The sequence below is a fragment of the Dendrobates tinctorius genome, unplaced genomic scaffold, assembly GCF_039654945.1.
Source record: "Dendrobates tinctorius isolate UK_male_01 unplaced genomic scaffold, ASM3965494v1 ptg000121l, whole genome shotgun sequence".
Taxonomy (NCBI): Eukaryota; Metazoa; Chordata; class Amphibia; order Anura; family Dendrobatidae; genus Dendrobates; species Dendrobates tinctorius.
In genome coordinates this window covers 6,003,711-6,023,405 of record NW_027361789.1, presented here as the reverse complement: position 1 = coordinate 6,023,405, position 19,695 = coordinate 6,003,711, and the positions used below count along the sequence as shown (strand labels likewise).

Here is a 19,695-nt window from a genome sequence, read left to right as displayed (position 1 = left end):
AACGTGCTCAGCCAACCTTCTCCAAAACACCGGGACTAAGGCCTTGTCCGGCCACTCTAACTAGGAAGCCAATGTCCGGAACCGGACGGCATAATGGCTGACCGAGGGTGACCCCTGTGTTAGGAAGAGTAATTGTAAAGAGGTGTCGTGCGTGATCCGTGGTCCCAAAAAGACCTGCTTCAGGGCCGCGAGGAACTGCGCAGCACCCTGAACCACGGGATCACATTCCCACAATGGCGTGGCCCACTGTAATGCTCTGCCAGACAAAAGTGACACAATAAACCCCACCTTAGCCCGCTCTGTAGGAAACCGTGCAGCCAGTAACTCAAGCTGAATTGAGCACTGACTGACAAATCCCCTACAGGTGGCGCTGTCATCCGAAAATTTAGCGGGAGGCGAGAAAGTGTCGGCATGGGCAAAAGAGCGGGCGCACGTGAGACAGCCTCGGCGACTGTCTGGGCAGCAGCTAGCGCGGTATTCGCTGCTGAGTTGGCGCTCTCAATAGCTGCCAACCTACTCTCCAGCTGCCGAATATAGGGCTGCAACTGCTGCACGTCTGCCATTGCCAGCCAGACCCTGGCGCTAGTGTAATGTTAGGGACGGCGGAACGCACCAAATATAAATAATAGGAGGTGCGTTCGCCGCCCGGGGTCCACCGTGCGGTAGGTGACTAGACCGCTGCTGGACAATGGCAGATGCACCAGAAGGTGCTGTAGTGCGCCCGGGTTAACGTCACCCGAACGCTAGGAGCGGCTCTGTTCAGACACAGAGTCGCTTGGCAAAAATATATGCGAAGGCGCTGGCCCTGTTAATGTCACAGGAGCCGGCGTGTGGCGTGGCAGCCGTGAACACCAATAGCTGCTGGTATTGCAGCGCAGCAGCAGCTAAAGCCGCAAGCGTCGGCGCCGAGAACCGGGCACCGACGGATGCTAGTGTAGGCGCGGATCGCACAATGGCATGTAGCTTGCCACAACCTGGAGCTGACTAACCCAACACACAGTCACCAATCGTATTATCCAAGGGAAGGGGTTTCATAATAAGTCAGTCACCAGTCCATGCATCCATCACCATACACACACAGCATAATATGCCACACTAGCGCATGGCCGAGCCGCCATGCAGGCTTTTTATAGCCATGCGCTTCCGGGACCTTCCAGTACCATGGAAAGGACCAATCAGATCCGACGCAGGACCTGAGCATGTGACCCCTGTTCTCCAGTGAGAGGTCACCGTGCGGGCATGCCCAGTAGCACGGCATGAGGACTTAGCCTCTGGAGCGGTTCCCTGCAAAACAGGATGCGCTACCATTGCTGCACCAGAGGTGGCAGAAACATCCAGGCTGTCAGAGCAAGTCTGAGTAGCACGCCTAGCTCGCTGTGATTGCTGAGCAGCACCCGGAGCGGTCGGAGGAGAATGGGAGACCGCTGGATCTCTGGCTCTGGATTCCCGCTGTGCAGTGTCCGGAATCTGACGCCTAACAAACCCCATCCTTGAATGCATGGTCCTTCTGGTACACATGGCCTTTCTCATCCCCATCCTGGTAATCATGGCCTTGCATGGTGCTCATCCCCATCCTAGTATGCATAGTGCCCTCATCCCTTCCTGGTATGCATGTCCCCCTCATCCCTATCCTGCTATGCATGGCCACCTCATCCCTATCCTGGTATGCATGTTGCCTATCCCCATCCTGGTATGCATGGTCCCCTCATCCCCATTCTGGTATACATGGCATGAATGGCCCCTTTATCCCTATCTTGGTATGCATGGCCTTCTCATCCCTATCCTGGTATGCATGGTGTACTCATCACCATCGTGTTATGCATGGCCCCCTCATCCCTGTTGTGGAATGCATGGCCCTCTCATACCTATCCTGGTATGCATGGTCTCTTCATTCCCATCCTTGTATGCATGGCCTCCTCATCCCTATCGTGGTATGCATGGACCCCTCATCCCTATCCTGGTATGCATGGTCCTCTCATCCCCAATCTGGCATGCATGGCCCCCTCATCACTATACTGGTATGCATGGTGTCCTCATCCCCATCCTGGTATGCATGGCCTCCTTGTCCCAATACTTGTATGCATGGCCTCCTCATCCCTATCCTGGTATGTACAGTATGGCCACCTCATTTCTATCCTGGTATACATGGCCCCCATCCGAAAAATATTTAAAAAAAATAAATCATTATACTTTCCTTCCCTGCGCTCCCTCGCAGCATCTTGTTCTGATGCCAGCTGCTGATTTATGCTTGTAGGCAGCACATGGAACTGACATCATGCGCTGTCTACAAGCAGAGGACAGCTGCCAGATTACTCACTGCTCTCCATGTCAGGACTATAGGAGTGGAGAGCAGTGAATATTCATTGATCTTTAATAGCTCACACAGTAGTCGGCTTCCTGCGACCAGGCGATCAAGTGTGCCCGCTACTTAAGGAAATGAACATTCACTGCTCTCCACTTCTATAGTCCCAGTGTGGAGAGCAGAGAATATTCATTCACTTTAGTAGCGGGCACACGTGTTCACCTGGCCACAGTGGCTGCGCGTACTGTTGCCGCTATTAACCACAAATTAATATTCACTGCTGTCCTTTCCCATGGGCATGGAGAGTCGTGAATATTTATTTTTCTTTAGCAGCGGGCATAGGGGTTAGCCACGGCAGCCGGCTTCTTCATCCTGTGACCCACAGCTCCACTGCTTCCGCTCCCAAACCTCCTGTACTATCCAGGAGCCTTACATCAGCTTAATGTCCGATATAAATTACATAAAATATAACCTTTATTAAACCTTTAACTAAAACAAGACAACCACACAGTGAAACAACCAACCGTGCCACCTACCGTGGCCCTAGATAGGAGCCCTATTGTTGAACTACCTGACAGCGGAGGTTGGCACCCTGAACACAATCGAGATTGGCGCCCCCGCTCCACAGTGGCTGTACCCTAAATCTCCTATATTCCCCTGGGTTAGTGCAACGTACAGTATGGTCACTCAATTGTCCAGGAAAGGAGATTTATAGAGGTTGCCAAGATAGAGGTAGTTGGGTAGGCAACAAGAAGAAAAAATGCAAAATGAGTGCAAGTGACACAGACATTAAAGTGACATGTGCAGCATATGATCTACCTCCTGACGATCCTGTTAGGAGAAATGCGTTGAGGTCTTCTTTTATCAACCACCAACCTTGAGTACCCTTTTATGCATAAAAACTTGTTGAAAAGTTGTAGATTTGAATGCCACCAGGAAACACAGGATAAAAATTGCAAATCGGATGAAAAAATGCAATTCTGCTGTTGAGATGTTTTTACGGCGTTTGTTTTGCAACAAAAATGACCTGATTACATTATTGTCAACATTAGTCCCAAAACAGCAATATTAAACATGCATTGATTTTTTTTTCTATTTAGTGGTTATAAAAAATTGAACTATTGTAAAAACTTTTCTTTTTGCGGTGTGTCACCATTTTCCAGGACCCCTAACATTTTTATTTTTGTGTTGATGGAGCTGGTAGATTGTTTTTGCCCAATGAGGTGATAATTTCATTAATATCAATTTCAAGAACATCTGATGCTTTGATTGCTTATTACTACATTTTTAATGTGAACAAAAAAAAAAATAATACTGGCAAATTTATATTTTAATAGATGAGACTTTTCCGAACACAGCAATACCAAATATTTTTTTTTCTATCTTCATTTCTAACAGGGAAAAGATGGTTGATTTGAACGTCTACGTTTTTCTTTTTTTTTCAATATTTTTAAAACCTTTTAATTTTTTACTTTATTACTTCAGTTGGGGAACTTACCTACAATTGTTTGATCGCTTGCACTCTATAATGCTATACCAAAGCATTGCAGCATATAGTGAAATTTTCAGTCTTCTACTGGGCTCAACCTATAGTTGAGCTTCATAGGAGGACCGAGAGGAGAATGACGGGGCTGTCTGGCTGACCCCCAGCTTTCATAGTAACCCATCAGTCCCCTACAACTACATAACGCATGTTGTGATGTTATGACATGTCACACTGTAACGTTGGAATGATGTGCGCCATGGCAGCATAGTATAAGTCAAATTTGATTTAAACAATAGAAAAGTAAGCAAGTATTAAAAAACTGGACATTGGAGATGAGGGAATGGCAGGAGATGGAAACTTGTAAAACTAAAAGGTTCCTGTGACAAATATTGGCATCTTTAGAATAAGACACCTTGCTAAATGGTGTCTAAACTGTTCACAAGACTCTGTGCTTGGTTGTGCACTTTAATCATTCACATTGCAACTGTACAACATAGGATTGGTCCCGCAATACAGCAGAAACAGACAGAGCTGGATTGGAGCACCTTGGGCCCACCAGAGAAAATCATTCTTGGGGCCCATTATGTAGCTACTGTACATAGAGATAAATACAAGACCACCAATTGTGTGGTAAAACACGCTAATATCAGGGTATAATATAAGGTAGTACACGTCTTAATTATGTAGCAGGGGTTGGGGTAGAATCATAGAGGGGTATCCCCCTCAAAGAATATAATGTAGCCGCCTCATAGAATATAATGTAGCCTCTCTCATAGAATATAATATAGCCTCCCTCATAAAATATAATGCAGCCCCCCTCTTAGAGTATAATGCAGCACCCCACAAAATACAATGCAGCCCCCTCATAAGGTATACCGCAGTCCCCACCATAGAATATAATGTAGCACCCTAGGGTATAATGCAGCCCCCCTCATATAGTATAATGCAGCACCACCACAGAATATAATGCAGCCCCCCCATAGAGTATACTGTAGCCCCTTCATAGGGCATAATGCTTCCCTACTCATATAGTATGATGTAGCCCCCAGAATATAATGTAGTCCCCTGAGAGAATAATGCAGCCCCACCACAGAATATAATGCAGCCCCCATAGATTATACTGTAGCCCCCTCATATAGTATAATGTAGACCCCTAGCATATATTATAGTCCCCTGAGAATAATGCAGTCCTCCACAGAATATAATGTTGCCCCCTCATAAAGTATAATGCAGCCCCTCTCCACCCCCATCATTGTCCTCATCACCACCTCCATCATTGCCTTCTCCCCCACCACCCCTATCATTCTCCCCCACCACCCACATCACTGCCCATTGCACCACCTCAATCATTGCCTCCTCCCCCACCAGCATTATTGTCCATTTCATCACCTCCATCATTGCCTCCCCCACCACCATCATTGCTTCCCCCACCACCATCACCCATCACCTACATGATTGCCTCCCCCACCATCATTGCCTATCACCTCCATCATTGCCTCCCCTACCAGCATTGCCCATTACCTCCATCATTGCCTCCCTCCACCGCCATCATTGCCCATCACCTCCATCATTGCCTCCCCCCACCAATATCATTGTCCTTCCCCCACCACCCCTCTCTCACACACATACACACAGCACCGCACCACATACACACGCGCAGGCACACAGCACATCTCAAGTTTTGATACTCAAGTTCACAAACAGTTCTCTTCTGTTTTCCATGCTTAGTGTGGCACACACAGACACACAATGCAAAGATAGTCAACTTTTTCCTTTTTTATTTGGTTTTACGTGTGATTTTCATATTGCCCACACATGTTACCTGCAACATGTGAGTTTGAACGAGCATCATGTGCTAGAAACAAAGTTGTTTACCCACAATTTTGGAAAGGTGCTAGCAATTTTGGGGTTTTGTGTGAAGTGATGTCCAATTTGGCTTTTTTTCCCTCCATTTTTTTGAGTTGATTCAATAGATATAAAGGAAAAAAAAACATGTCTTTAACAAGAACTAAACAGTATAGATTTCAGCGTTTTGATTGACCTCACTCTATAGACAGATGGTCATATTTTAGAAGACAAGACCAACTAAAGAACAACTGTAAAATTACAGACTCAAACATTTTCCTTTTTTCCTTCTCCTTTTTAGAAATCATGATTTAGTTTTATAATACAAAGCTGTAGCTGAAATTAGGATAAAGGAAGCACGAAAATAAGATATTTTCGAGACAAAAGTGGAAATATAGTACAGTATGTACATGATAGAATGCACTGCATATAGAAAGAGGGGCATCCCAGAGCAATTAAAATTTAAGGTGAAAATGAAGAACTACTCAAATTTTAAGCTTTTGTAAGTAGGTTTCTGTCAAATGCTTTGGAATTACAAATCAGCCTGGTGAGCCAATACTATACTACATATATGATGATGCTATATTTACATAAATCCATTGCTATTTGTATTGTGACGTGAATTGTTTGATTTTTGTAAGTGTAATTTACAGGAACTGGCAATCTCCTCAAAACACTGCTTACAATATAACTATGATTGTAAATGTTTTGATACATTTTAGCCTCTGCATAGTGATCTTTGGAGGGCCGAGCCCTTAGAGCACTACTTATCCGTCAGAACATCACTTTGAGGTGAGCAGCTTATGCATGATCTGCATGGGCTCAATAGTAAGTCTATGGGTCCTTACATTCTTCTGTGAGAGTCAGGGACATAGGGCTCGTTCATACGAGTGTATAACTTGGATGAGTGCTGTCTGATTTTTATGGTATAGTGTCATAATAAATAATAATAATCTTTATTTTTATATAGCGCTAAAATATTCTGCAGCGCTTTACACACATTATCATCGCTATCCCCGATTAGGCTCACAATCTAGAATCCCTATCAGTATGTCTTTGGAATGTGGGAGGAATCCAAAGTATGCGGAGGAAACCCACGCAAATACGGGGAGAACATACAAACTCCTTGCAGATGTTGTCCTTGGTGGGATTTGAACCCAAGACTCCAGCGCTTCAATGCTGCAGTGCTAACCACTGAGCCACCATGCTGCCCTAAAACTCGGTCTGTCATGATCCAGACCAGGTTTTTCTTGTCTCTCCTGTTCCCTGTCTGGTCATTTAGAGGTTAACATTTCTCTGTCTCGTTCTGGTGTCAGGTCGGCTATTTCTCTGCACTGCTCCCTGCAGGCAGTGTCAGTGATATTTCCTGCCTATGGTTTGTGTAGCTGACTCTGGAGAACCCCTGGTTTGGACTCCACGGTACCCGACTCTGCTTTGGCTCTGACCTGATCCTGTCTCTTGCTATTGGTATTTCTGCTTCTGACCGGTACTGACCGTTTTGGTGTTCCTCTGACTCTGTGTTTGTTATTTCCCTTGGTACTGCACTACTCTCTGGTATCAACCTGACTTGTTTGACTATTCTGCTGCCACCTGGTGGTAGCTTCCCTGCAGTGCTGCTTGTCTGCTCTGAGCAGTACTTCAGTCTTCCCTCCACTCTGCTGCCATCTTGTGGAGTTTGCATTTACCTGCAGAGCTGCAGTGTGACATTATAACTGACCGTAGACAGTTTTTTTTACTTTTTGCTACGGATCCGCTTTGTACCCTTGCGGATCAGATGTCAAATTTGACTCAAATGATACAGGACTTGTCTGTGGAACATAGAACTCTGGCTACTTCCCATAATCAACTCCAGAGGGAACTTACTGATACGGTTAAGTCTGTTCAGGGTTCTATGACACAATTAGCCTGTAAACACTCGGGCTCCATAGATGTCTCTTTACACTCTCCTACGGTCAGGTTCCCTGATATTTTCTCCGGGAAAAAGAGAAGTTCTGTACATTCAGAGAGAGTTGTAAGCTGCATTTTTCCCTTAGACCCAGATCTTCAGGAGATGAGAGTCAAAGGATGGGGATAATCATTTCTTTAGTCCGGGAGGGTGCTCAAATTTGGGCTTTTTCTTTACCTATGACTGCCCCTGAATGTGTCTGTGGATAAGATTTTTGAGGCTTTAGGACTGAATTACGACACACCAGACTGGGTCAGGGTGGCAGAGGACATGATCATGGGTCTCTCCCAGGGTAAACTCACTGCAGAATGATATTGTTCAGATTTTAGACGGTCCACCGAAGTGTCTTGGGACAACTCTGCGTTAAGATGTCAGTTCAGGAGAGGACTGTCAGATCTTCTAAAGGATGCTCTGGCTCTCCATCTGGATCACCCGCCAGGGCAGTGGGGTTACTCGGTACCGGGCCGGTGTCTCAGAGTAAGGTGTCACAGTGGCAGTAACCCGGTCCGTGGCCCTGGGCGTCCATGCAAAAGGGGTGAAACATGGCTGAATAAAGTTTATATGTGGATGATACATGATGCCACCTGTGGTGCTCGGCAATGAAGGGGTTAAGCCGATGCTGCAGGCAGATCCTCTGGGACAGATGGTATAAGGCAGCAAGATGTAAGAGCTCCCCACAGGTAGAGCTGTAGTCCCAAGGCAGTAGTAAGGGGTGTTGAGGAAGAGGGTGCAGTGTTAGGCACAGAGATGTAGCAGTGCTGAAAGGGTTGCAGGAAGAAGGCAATGACACAACAGGGTGCAGTTTCATTTACCTTTACTGTGCTTTGTGAGTGCAGTCCAGGATCCAGAAGCAACTTAGGAATCGCTCTATGCAGATGGGTTGTGTAGTCTCCTTTCTAGTGCTTACCTGAGACCCTTGCAGTACTGAGTTACACTGAAGTTCCCCTTGCTTGCGCTCTTTGGAACTCCCCTCATATGACAGACAGCCGTAGCCTCCTTTTTCTGGCTCACACAAGTTGCTGCTGTGCCTCCGAGTCTTAGTTGGGAACAGAGCATTTACAGCCTCTTGTTCCTCCGTTTTTTGCTGCAGGACCATCAGCATCCATACAACCTCAGATACCAGACTTCAGACCATGCGCTACAGCTAGAAGTGAGCCTGAATTCTGCTCAATCCTCCAGCTCCTCTCTCCACACGAACTGAACTAACTTCCCTTTCCTGGCTCCAGAGAGCAGCTCCTCCCCCAGTTTGGTTCAGAGCTCCCTCTGCTGGCCTGGAGTGGGAACTTAGCTGTGTGCTGGACTTACCTGATAGAGAGAGACCCTTTCATTGCTTTCAAGTATGACATCACCCTCCCTAGGAGGAAGGTAATGCCACTGTGGCGACCATACTCCTGGGGGGTGCCACATTCCCCCCTAGTGCAATTCAGTACTCCTGGACTGAGAAAACATGCAAACATTAAACCGATGAACAATTGCAACTGTTACAAGATTTCAAAAAATGAAAAATTACAAAAACCAAAGCTCAAAAATAGTCCTTGTGACGATTAGTCCATGCATCAATGTCCATGGTCCAATTCCTGAGCAAGTTGGTAACTATATACAAGGATTGTTTTGGCCACACATAGTCCTGTGGCCCAATTGTCCATCAAAACAAAATAAGATATTCAAAAAGTTTTTACAGAGTCTCTGTAGGTACATAAGCTTGAAAAGTTGCATATTTACAGGTACAGTTTACATTTTCTATTTTCACTTTAATCTCTGTACCTAGCTGGGATCTCACCTTTTGTACTACGGGTAGATCTGCATAGCATGGGTACTTCTAATGGACTATTTAGGTTTATTTGGGCCTGTTACTGCTGTTGGTAAACTGGGTAGTAGCCATCTGCGAACTCTTAGACTCACTGTGGGCATGACAGATTCACCACTGGCAGGGCGAGGATCCTCTTACTCCACTGCTGGTGTGGCATCCGCTGCCTGAACTTCCTGACTTTCAGAGTTGTCTTGAGTCTCTGCTACTTCAATTGCAGTAGGCTGGGGAAAGATTAGGACAGGGACTATGATGGCTTGATCCACTCTTGACCAGTTTGCAGGAAATTCTTTGGGTACAGTGCTGACATTTTTCTCTTCTTCCTCTATGGGCTGAAGGTTGTTTTGCTCTCCCATCTTTTCCTTTAGTTGGTCAGGGCACAGTTTCAGATGATCCCTCGATACTGCTGATGAGGTTTCTCCTCCATCCTTACTGATAAGTAGAGTTGAGCGATACCGTCCGATACTTCAAAATATCGGATCGGAATGGATCAGCCGATCTTTAAAAAAAGTATCGGTATCGCCGATGCCGATACCGGAAGTCCCATTCAAGTCTATGAGACTTCCGGTATCGGAATTGGAAAAACCCTTTCCTGCCCTTGTACAGCCTCTCGGGGGTCTGTACGGGCCTTCCGGGGGTCTCTGCCGGCCTGCCGGGGGTCTGTGCCGGCCTGCCGGTGGGCTGTGCGGACTGCCCGGGGTCTGTGCACCCTGTGGGGGTCTGTACCGGCCTGCCGGGGGGGGCTGTGCCGGCCTGCCGGGGGGCTGTGCTGATGTCCGGGGTCTGTGCAGACATCGTCCGATGGGACTACAAGTCCCATCGGGCGATGCCTGCTACCATGACAGTGATTGACACATTAGCCAATGATGGGACAGTAGTAGTCCCATCATCCGGCTAATGTGTTGAATGTAAAAAAAAAAAAAAATACTACATACATACATACTACATGCATGCTACATACATAGCACATATATACTACATGCATGCTACATACATACTACATACTACATATATACTACATGAATGCTACATACATGCTACATGCTACATACATACTACATACATACTACATATATACTACATGCATGCTACATGCATGCTACATACATGCTACATACATGCTACATACATACTACATACATACTACATATATGCATCATACATACTACATGCTACATACATACTAAATACTACATATATGCATCATACATACTACATGCTACATACATACTACATACATACTACATATATACTACATGCATGCTACATACATACTGCATGCATGCTACATACATACTACATGCATGCTACATACATACTACATACATACTACATATATACTACATGCATGCTACATACATACTACATGCTACATACATACTACATACTACAAGCATGCTACATACATACTACATGCTACATATATACTACATACATACTACATATATACTACATGCATGCTACATACATACTACATGCTACATACATACATACTACATGCATGCTACATACATACTACATACATGCTACATACATACTACATGCTACATATATACTACATACATACTACATATATACTACATGCATGCTACATACATACTACATGCTACATACATACTACATACATACTACATGCATGCTACATACATACTACATACATACTACATGCATGCTACATACATACTACATGCTACATATATACTACATACATACTACATACATACTACATATATACTACATGCATGCTACATACATACTACATGCTACATGCATGCTACATACATACTACATGCATGCTACATACATACTACATGCTACATACATACTACATGCATGCTACATACAATACATTCATACAATACATACATAGACATACAGTACATATAACATAGAGTAACATACTTACCAATACTTGTCACATTGTTCCCTGAAGACATTGTCGTCTACGGAATAAATATTAACATAACAAACCACAAAAATACTCACCCATGATCCGAAGCAGTCCACGAGTGTGTCCCATGACGATCTTGGGTAGAGAACTGCAGCATCAGCTGATGCTGCCGCTCTCTACGGGCTGAAGGAATCCATTGACGGAAGGTAGGTATCCTTCCGCACTGTATTCCTCCGCCACGTAAAAAAAAAAAGTCCCTAGTCTCACTTTATGGTAAAAGCTGTGTGGGAATTTCCCACACAGCTTTTACCATAAAGTGAGACTAGGGATGGCGGAGGAATACAGTGCGGAAGGATACCTACCTTCCATCATTGGATTCCTGCAGCCCGTAGAGAGCGGCAGCATCAGCTGATGCTGCAGTTCTCTACCCAAGATCGTCGTGGGACACACTCGTGGACTGCTTCGGATCATGGGTGAGTATTTTTGTGGTTTGTTATGTTAATATTTATTCCGTAGACGACAATGGCTTCGGGGAACAATGTGACAAGTATTGGTAAGTATGTTACTCTATGTTATATGTACTGTATGTCTATGTATGTATTGTATGAATGTATTGTATGTAGCATGCATGTAGTATGTACTGTATGTAGCATGTATGTAGTATGAATGTAGTATATATGTGGTATGTATGTAGCATGTAGTATGTATGTAGTATGTATGTAGCATGTAGCATGTATGTAGCATGCATGTAGTATATATGTGGTATGTATGTAGCATGTAGCATGCATGTATGTAGTATGTATGTAGTATGTATGTAGCATGTAGCATGTATGTAGCATGCATGTAGTATATATGTGGTATGTATGTAGCATGTAGCATGCATGTAGTATGTATGTAGTATGTATGTAGTATGTATGTAGCATGTAGCATGCATGTAGTATGTATGTAGCATGTAGTATATATGTGGTATGTATGTAGCATGTAGTATGTATGTAGCATGCATGTAGTATATATGTAGTGTGTATGTAGCATGTAGTATGTATGTAGCATGTAGTATGTATGTAGTATATATGTGGTATGTATGTAGCATGTAGTATGTATGTAGCATGCATGTAGTATGTATGCAGCATGTAGTATGTATGTAGCATGTAGTATGTATGTAGCATGCATGTAGTATGTATGTAGTATGTATGTAGTATGTATGTAGCATGTAGCATGCATGTAGCATGTATGTAGCATGTAGTATATATGTGGTATGTATGTAGCATGCATGTAGTATGTATGTAGCATGTAGTATATATGTGGTATGTATGTAGCATGTAGTATGTATGTAGCATGCATGTCGTATATACAGTATGTAGTATGTATGTAGCATGTAGTATGTATGTAGCATGTAGTATGTATGTAGCATGCATGTAGTATGTATGTAGTATGTATGTAGCATGTAGTATGTATGTAGCATGTAGTATGTATGTAGCATGCATGCAGTATGTATGTAGTATATATGTGGTATGTATGCAGCATGTAGTATGTAGCATGCATGTAGTATGTATGTAGCATGTAGTATGTATGTAGCATGCATGTATGTATGTAGTATGCATGTAGTATGTATGTTGCATGTAGTATGTATGTAGCATGCATGTAGTATGTATGTAGTATGTATGTAGCATGCATGTAGTATATATGTAGTATGTATGTAGCATGTAGTATGTATGTAGCATGCATGTAGTATGTATGTAGTATGTATGTAGTATGTATGTAGCATGTAGCATGTATGTAGCATGCATGTAGTATATATGTGGTATGTATGTAGCATGTAGCATGCATGTAGTATGTATGTAGTATGTATATAGTATGTATGTAGTATGTATGTAGCATGCATGTAGTATGTATGTAGCATGTAGTATATATGTGGTATGTATGTAGCATGTGGTATGTATGTAGCATGTAGTATGTATGTAGCATGCATGTAGTATATATGTAGTATGTATGTAGCATGTAGTATGTATGTAGCATGTAGTATGTATGTAGCATGCATGTAGCATGTATGTAGCATGCATGTAGTATGTATGTAGCATGTAGTATGTATGTAGCATGCATGTAGTATGTATGTAGTATGTATGTAGCATGTAGTATGTATGTAGCATGTAGTATGTATGTAGCATGCATGTAGTATGTATGTAGTATATATGTGGTACGTATGTAGCATATAGTATGTAGCATGCATGTAGTATGTATGTAGCATGTAGTATGTATGTAGCATGCATGTAGTATGTATGTAGTATGTATGTAGTATGTATGTAGTATGTATGTTGCATGTAGTATGTATGTAGCATGTAGTATATATGTGGTATGTATGTAGCATGCATGTAGTATGTATGTAGCATGTAGTATATATGTGGTATGTATGTAGCATGTAGTATGTATGTAGCATGCATGTAGTATATATGTAGTATGTATGTAGCATGTAGTATGTATGTAGCATGTAGTATGTATGTAGCATTCATGTAGTATGTATGTAGTATGTATGTAGCATGTAGTATGTATGTAGCATGTAGTATGTATGTAGCATGCATGTAGTATGTATGTAGTATATATGTGGTATGTATGTAGCATGTAGTATGTATGTAGCATGTAGTATGTATGTAGCATGCATGTAGTATGTATGTAGTATGTATGTAGTATGTATGCAGCATGTATGTAGGTAGTATGTATGTAGCATGCATGTAGTATATATGTAGTATGTATGTAGCATGTAGTATGTATGTAGCATGCATGTAGTATGTATGTATGTAGTACTTTTTTTTTTTTTTAAACATTTAACACATTAGCCGGATGATGGGACTACTACTGTCCCATCATTGGCTAATGTGTCAATCACTGTCATGGTAGCAGGCATCGCCAGATGGGACTTGTATGTAGTATGTATGTAGTATGTATGTAGTATGTATGTAGCATGTAGCATGCATGTAGTATGTATGTAGCACATACATAGCACAGGGTGCACAGACCACCGGCAGGCCGGCACAGCCCCCCGGCAGGCCGGTACAGACCCCGGGCAGTCCACACAGCCCCCCGGCAGGCCGGCACAGCCCCCCGGCAGGCCGGCAGAGACCCCCGGAAGGCCCAAAATGACGGTGCATCATGATGCGCACACACCGCGCATCATGATGACGTCATTTCGGCTGTCAATCAACTTTGAACTTCCGATTCCGATGCCTGATATTGAAAAAATATCGGATGTCGGTATCGGAATTCCGATACAGCAAGTATCGGCCGATACCCGATACTTGCAGTATCGGAATGCTCAACACTACTGATAAGGCACACTTTGGTGTTGTCAAAGTTTGATGGTAGGACGGCATAGGGTTCAGCTTCCCAATGGTCATCCAATTTATGCATCCTCCTTTTCCTCTTTAGGACTTGTTCTCCTGGTGACAGGGGAATTGCAGGTGCATGTTGATTGTAGTTTTTTTCCTGTTTTTGTCCCGCCTGAGCTAGACTCTTTTCTACGCACTCTTGCACTTTACGGTACTGCTGCTGCCGCTCTGTATCCCAGTCAGCATCTGGTGATGTCACCTCAGGTGTAAGGACTCCCATATCCAAATCAATAGGCAGCTTGCCAGGCCTAGCTCTCATTAGGTAGGCTGGATTGCAGTTGGTGGAATTCACAGGAATGTGATTGTAGAGGTCTACCAGATCTGGTAACTTCTCTGGCCACAGATTCCTCTCTTCCAAAGGCAAGGTCTTCAGTAGATCTATCACCACTTGATTCATCTTTTCACACATGCCATTGGTCTGTGGATGGTACGGTGTTGTCTTGATCTTCTTGCAACCGTACAAGTTACAGAATTCCTGGAACATTTCTGCCTCAAAGGCTGGACCTTGATCTGTAAGCACTCGCTCAGGGTAACCGTGTGGTCGACAAAAGAACTGTTGGAATGCTCTGGCTGCTGTCCTGGCTGTTTGATCCTTGACAGGCACGACCACCAGGAATCTCGAGTAGTGGTCAACAATGGTAAGAGCATAAATGTAGCCTGAACGGCTTGGAACCAGCTTAACATGGTCCATGGCTACCAACTCGAATGGCTGTTTAGTTATTATTGGCTGCAAAGGAGCTCGCTGGCTGTTACGGTCCTTCCTGTGCAGGTTGCATTGTCCACACTCCCGGCACCAATTTTCAATGGCCTTCCTCATACCAGCCCAGTAGAATCTCTCTCGGAGCAAGGCCTCCAACTTATTCCATCCAAAGTGTCCTGCTCCATTGTGGTACGCTTCCAAGACCATCGATGCCTCCCTCTTTGGGGCTACCACCTGCCAGACCAGCTCATGAGTGCGGGCATTGATACTCCTCTGACACAGCTTTCCCTCATAGATGAACAACCTGCCTCTTTCCTTCCACAACTGCTGGGTTTCTTCTGGAGCACATGGACCTGGGCGTGAGTCAGCTTGTGACAGTAGCTCCTTTGCCAGGCAGACTGCGGGGTCACTATCCTGCATTTCTGCCCAGTCATGATGAGGCAACGGATTTAGGGTGGCCTCTTTCATGATAGATCGTCTGTTTCTCACTCCTTGGGCACGCTGGGCCGCAATTGGCAGGTGGAAGGCAGGTAACTATTTCTTCGAGTGCCTCAGGGTCTTCTCCTGCATTTGGCAGATTGGGCATTCTGGACAGTGAATCAGCATTGGCATTCTTGTGCCCCACTCGGTACTTGATGGTAAATTCATAGTTAGACAGCCGGGCCATCCATCGCTGCTCCAGTGCACCTAGTTTTGCAGTTTCCAAGTGAGTCAACGGGTTGTTGTCCGAAGAGAAGATGGTAAACTTGGCTGAAGCTAGGTAATGCTTGAATCGTTCAATCACAGCCCAGACTACGACAAGGAACTCCAGTTTGAAGGAACTGTAGTTGTCAGGGTTCCTTTCAGTGTTACAAAGCTTCCTGCTGGCGTAGGAGATCACTATTTCTTTGCCATTCTGTACCTGTGACAGTACTGCTCCCAGTCCCACGTTGCTGGCATCAGTATTCAGAACAAATGGTTGGTCATAACCTGGATAGGCCAGAACTTCATCTCCTGTGAGAGCCATTTTCAGTCGAGTGAAGGGCCTCTCCAGTTCCTCATTCCATTCAAATGTAGGACTCTTCTTCCTGGCTTTCTTGGGCTGGCCCACCAGAAGATTTTGCATAGGTGTGGCTATCTCAGTGAAGCCTTTGATGAACCTTCGGTAGTAGCCTACCAACCCAAGGAATTGACGTACCTCATGGAGGTTGCTGGGCTTCTGCCTGTCCTGGATGACAGTGACTTTGTCAGGATCCGGTGCCATGCCTTCTGCACTCACTACATGACCAAGCTACTGCACCTTGGGCTTCAGGAGGTGGCATTTGGACAAGGCTTCAAACACCTCAGCCAGGTGCTCCAGATGGTCTTCATAAGTCTTGGAGAAAACAATGACATCATCAAGGTACAACAGAACTGTCTCGAAGTTCTTGTGTCCAAGACAGCACTCCATTAGCCGTTGAAATGTCCCTGGGGTGGTGCAGAGCCCAAACGGCATGTAGTTGAACTCGCAGAGACCCATTGGTGTGGTAAACGCTGTTTTCTCCTTGTCTGCCTCTGCCACGGGAACCTGCCAATACCCTCTAGTGAGATCCAAGGTGGAAAAATAGTTAGCAGTTTTAAGTGCAGCTAATGACTCTTCAATTCTGGGTAATGGGTAGGCATCCTTATGTGTAATGCTGTTAATTTTTCTGTAATCAACACACATTCTCACAGTACCATCTTTCTTTTTCACAAAGACTATTGGGGCTGCCCAGGGGCTACAACTCTCTCTGATCACCCCAGCTTCCTTCATTTTCCGCAACATACTTTTGGCACATTGATATTGTGTTGGGGGTATAGGCCGGTACCTTTCTTTAATGGGTGGATGATCTCCAGTGGGGATATGGTGTTGAACCCCTTTTGTCTTCCCAAAGTCTAAAGGGTGTTTACAGAATACCCGCTCATACTCCTGAGCCACTCGGTAAACCCCATTCTTTTGGTATGAAGGGGTGGAGTCAGTGCCCACATGCAGCTGCTGACGCCACTCCTCCAGCTGCTTTACAGAGCCATTGTCCTCCACCTGGCTGGATGAGACCAAGGGCTCTGCTGCCTGTATTGCGTTGTTACTGACAGTAAACAGCTTAGCAACTGTGGCATACCGAGGTATTGAGGCCTCTTCCTCCCCACATTTCAAGAGGCGTACAGGTACTCTCCCTTTGCTGACATCAACTACCCCTCTGGCTGTCAGGACAGTGGGCCAGCTATCAGAGTACACTGGCTCTACCAATGCTTGGTAATCCTTTCCTCTGAGGCCTATGGCTGCCCAACACCAAATTAACATTTCACATCTGGGGGGTATCGCAATGGGGAAAGAATCACTCACTCTGACAGTGCAATTTCTCCGCAAGACTGTTCTACCTGCTGTCTTTGCATCAGGGCCTTGATCTCCTTCTGCAGGACTCATTGTTCACTGGAACCAGCAGTCTCGGCTACCTGTTGCAACAAAACAATAACCTCGCCAAGACAATTTTCAATCACATTAGTACCTAAGGTCATCATTGGGTTACATTCTCGTCGATCAATGTCTACAACTATCAGACCTTGAGATTTTAACTCCACTCGCCCCACCTTAATGGTAATCTATTTACATTCTACTTGCGGCAAAGATTGACCATTGCTGGCAACTACTGTCAGCTCATCACTTGGGCTGCGAGTAAGTTCAGAGTCAGCCCAATACCGTTTGTAAAGGATATATGGCATAGTTGTCACCTGAGAGCCAGTGTCCAGCAAAGCGTTCATGGGGATGCCGTAAATCACCACTGGGAGGACCGGTCACCCTCCAGCATACTTGGCTCGCCAGTTCTTTGGGCCTTGTGGTCCTACTCCTGGGGGTTGACCCTCTGCCCCAGGGGTTGCTCGTTTAAATAACAGAATCTTGCAATGTGGCCTGCCTTGCGGCAGTGACGACAGATAGGACGTCCATCCTGGTCATAGCGATCATTGTCTCTCCCTCGGAGTGGCGGGATCCTCTTCTTCCGTAGCCACAGGACATCCTCTGGACTGGAGGCCAGCTGGATCTTCTCCTTTGAGGACACCTGCATGGACTGCACAGTTTTGGCAAGTGCAGGCATATTTTTGGTCAGCTCTAGGACCTGAAGGCGCAGTTCTTCAGATGGATCATCATCTAGAGTCTGTGCATCAGCCTCCACAGGGCTCAGAGGGAAAGATGCTGCTTCTTGGTGGTAAGTGATCGCTAGGCGCCTAGGGGGTGCTGGACGGCTGACATTTCATTCATGCAGCACCCAGATAGCCCTGCCTTTAAAGTCTGCAAAGTCTAGATGAGGGTTTTGTAGGGCTATAATGCGCAGCTGTGCTTTGTGGATACTGGATAGGAGTTCCTCAACAAATTGCTCCTTTAACAGTCTGTCTCCATCTTTCACACTGTCTGGGTCAATCTGCTTTATGGCTCTCAGCGCCTCCTGCAGGTTAAGAGCATAGTCCTGTATACTGACCTGCACTCTTTGATTAAACCCAAAGAATCTCATTTTTATTCCAGCTGCAGTGCGGGTGTCAAAGGTGCTTCTTAGCTTAGCCAGAATCTTTTTAACAGTTTCTTTATCAGTGTCCTGCCAGGACTTTACTTCTCTTTGCGCTGCACCTGTTAGCTGCCCAATAAGGATGTTCACTTTTTGGCTTTCAGACAGAGGATACACTTCAAACATACTGCACAGTCTCTCTTTGAATTCATTCAGGGTATGTGACTCCCCTGAGTACTGCGGTAATCAGGCCGCTCCCGGTATATAGGGCATGGACAGCGGCATTATGGGAACTGCTGCGGTGGGCGCTTGTTCTTGCAGTGCTCTGGAGATGGCGCTGGCCGCTGGATTCTGCAGTGCCACTGGAGCCGCAGCTGTGCTTGCCCCTGCATCTTGCAGTGCTGTGGAGGGTGTGGTGGCGTTCACTGCTGCATCGTCTCTTGCTTCAGACATTCTCCCCCTAGTTAACATTGGCCAGGCCCTGAGTTGTGCTGGCTTACCGGTCGCCGCTCCGCAGGCTGGATGATCGGGGGACGCTGGGACTGTAGGCCTCTGCTCCTCACTTCCCGCCCACTTGGAAGTCTATGGCACACAATAGGGTCTCTGGCACACAGGACCCGGTGGCACCGGGCTTCGTAAATCCTGTTCGTGATGCCAAAATGGATTGCCGCCAGGGAAGTGGAGTTACTTGGTACCGGGCCGGTGTCTCAGAGGAAGGTGTCACAGTGGCGGTGACCCGGTCCGTGGCCCTGGGCATCCATGCAAAAGGGGTGAAATGTGGCTGAATAAAGTTTATAGGTCAATGATACATGACGCCACCTGTGGTGCTCGGCAATGAAGGGGTT

The 19,695-nt window shown here is 45.3% G+C and overlaps 1 protein-coding gene across 2 annotated transcripts in view; it reads right to left on the bottom strand.

Annotated features, from left to right (window-relative positions):
* Positions 1-19,695, bottom strand: part of GABRB3 (gamma-aminobutyric acid type A receptor subunit beta3) — a 447,629-nt gene that overhangs the window by 140,795 nt on the left and 287,139 nt on the right. The window lies entirely within an intron of this gene.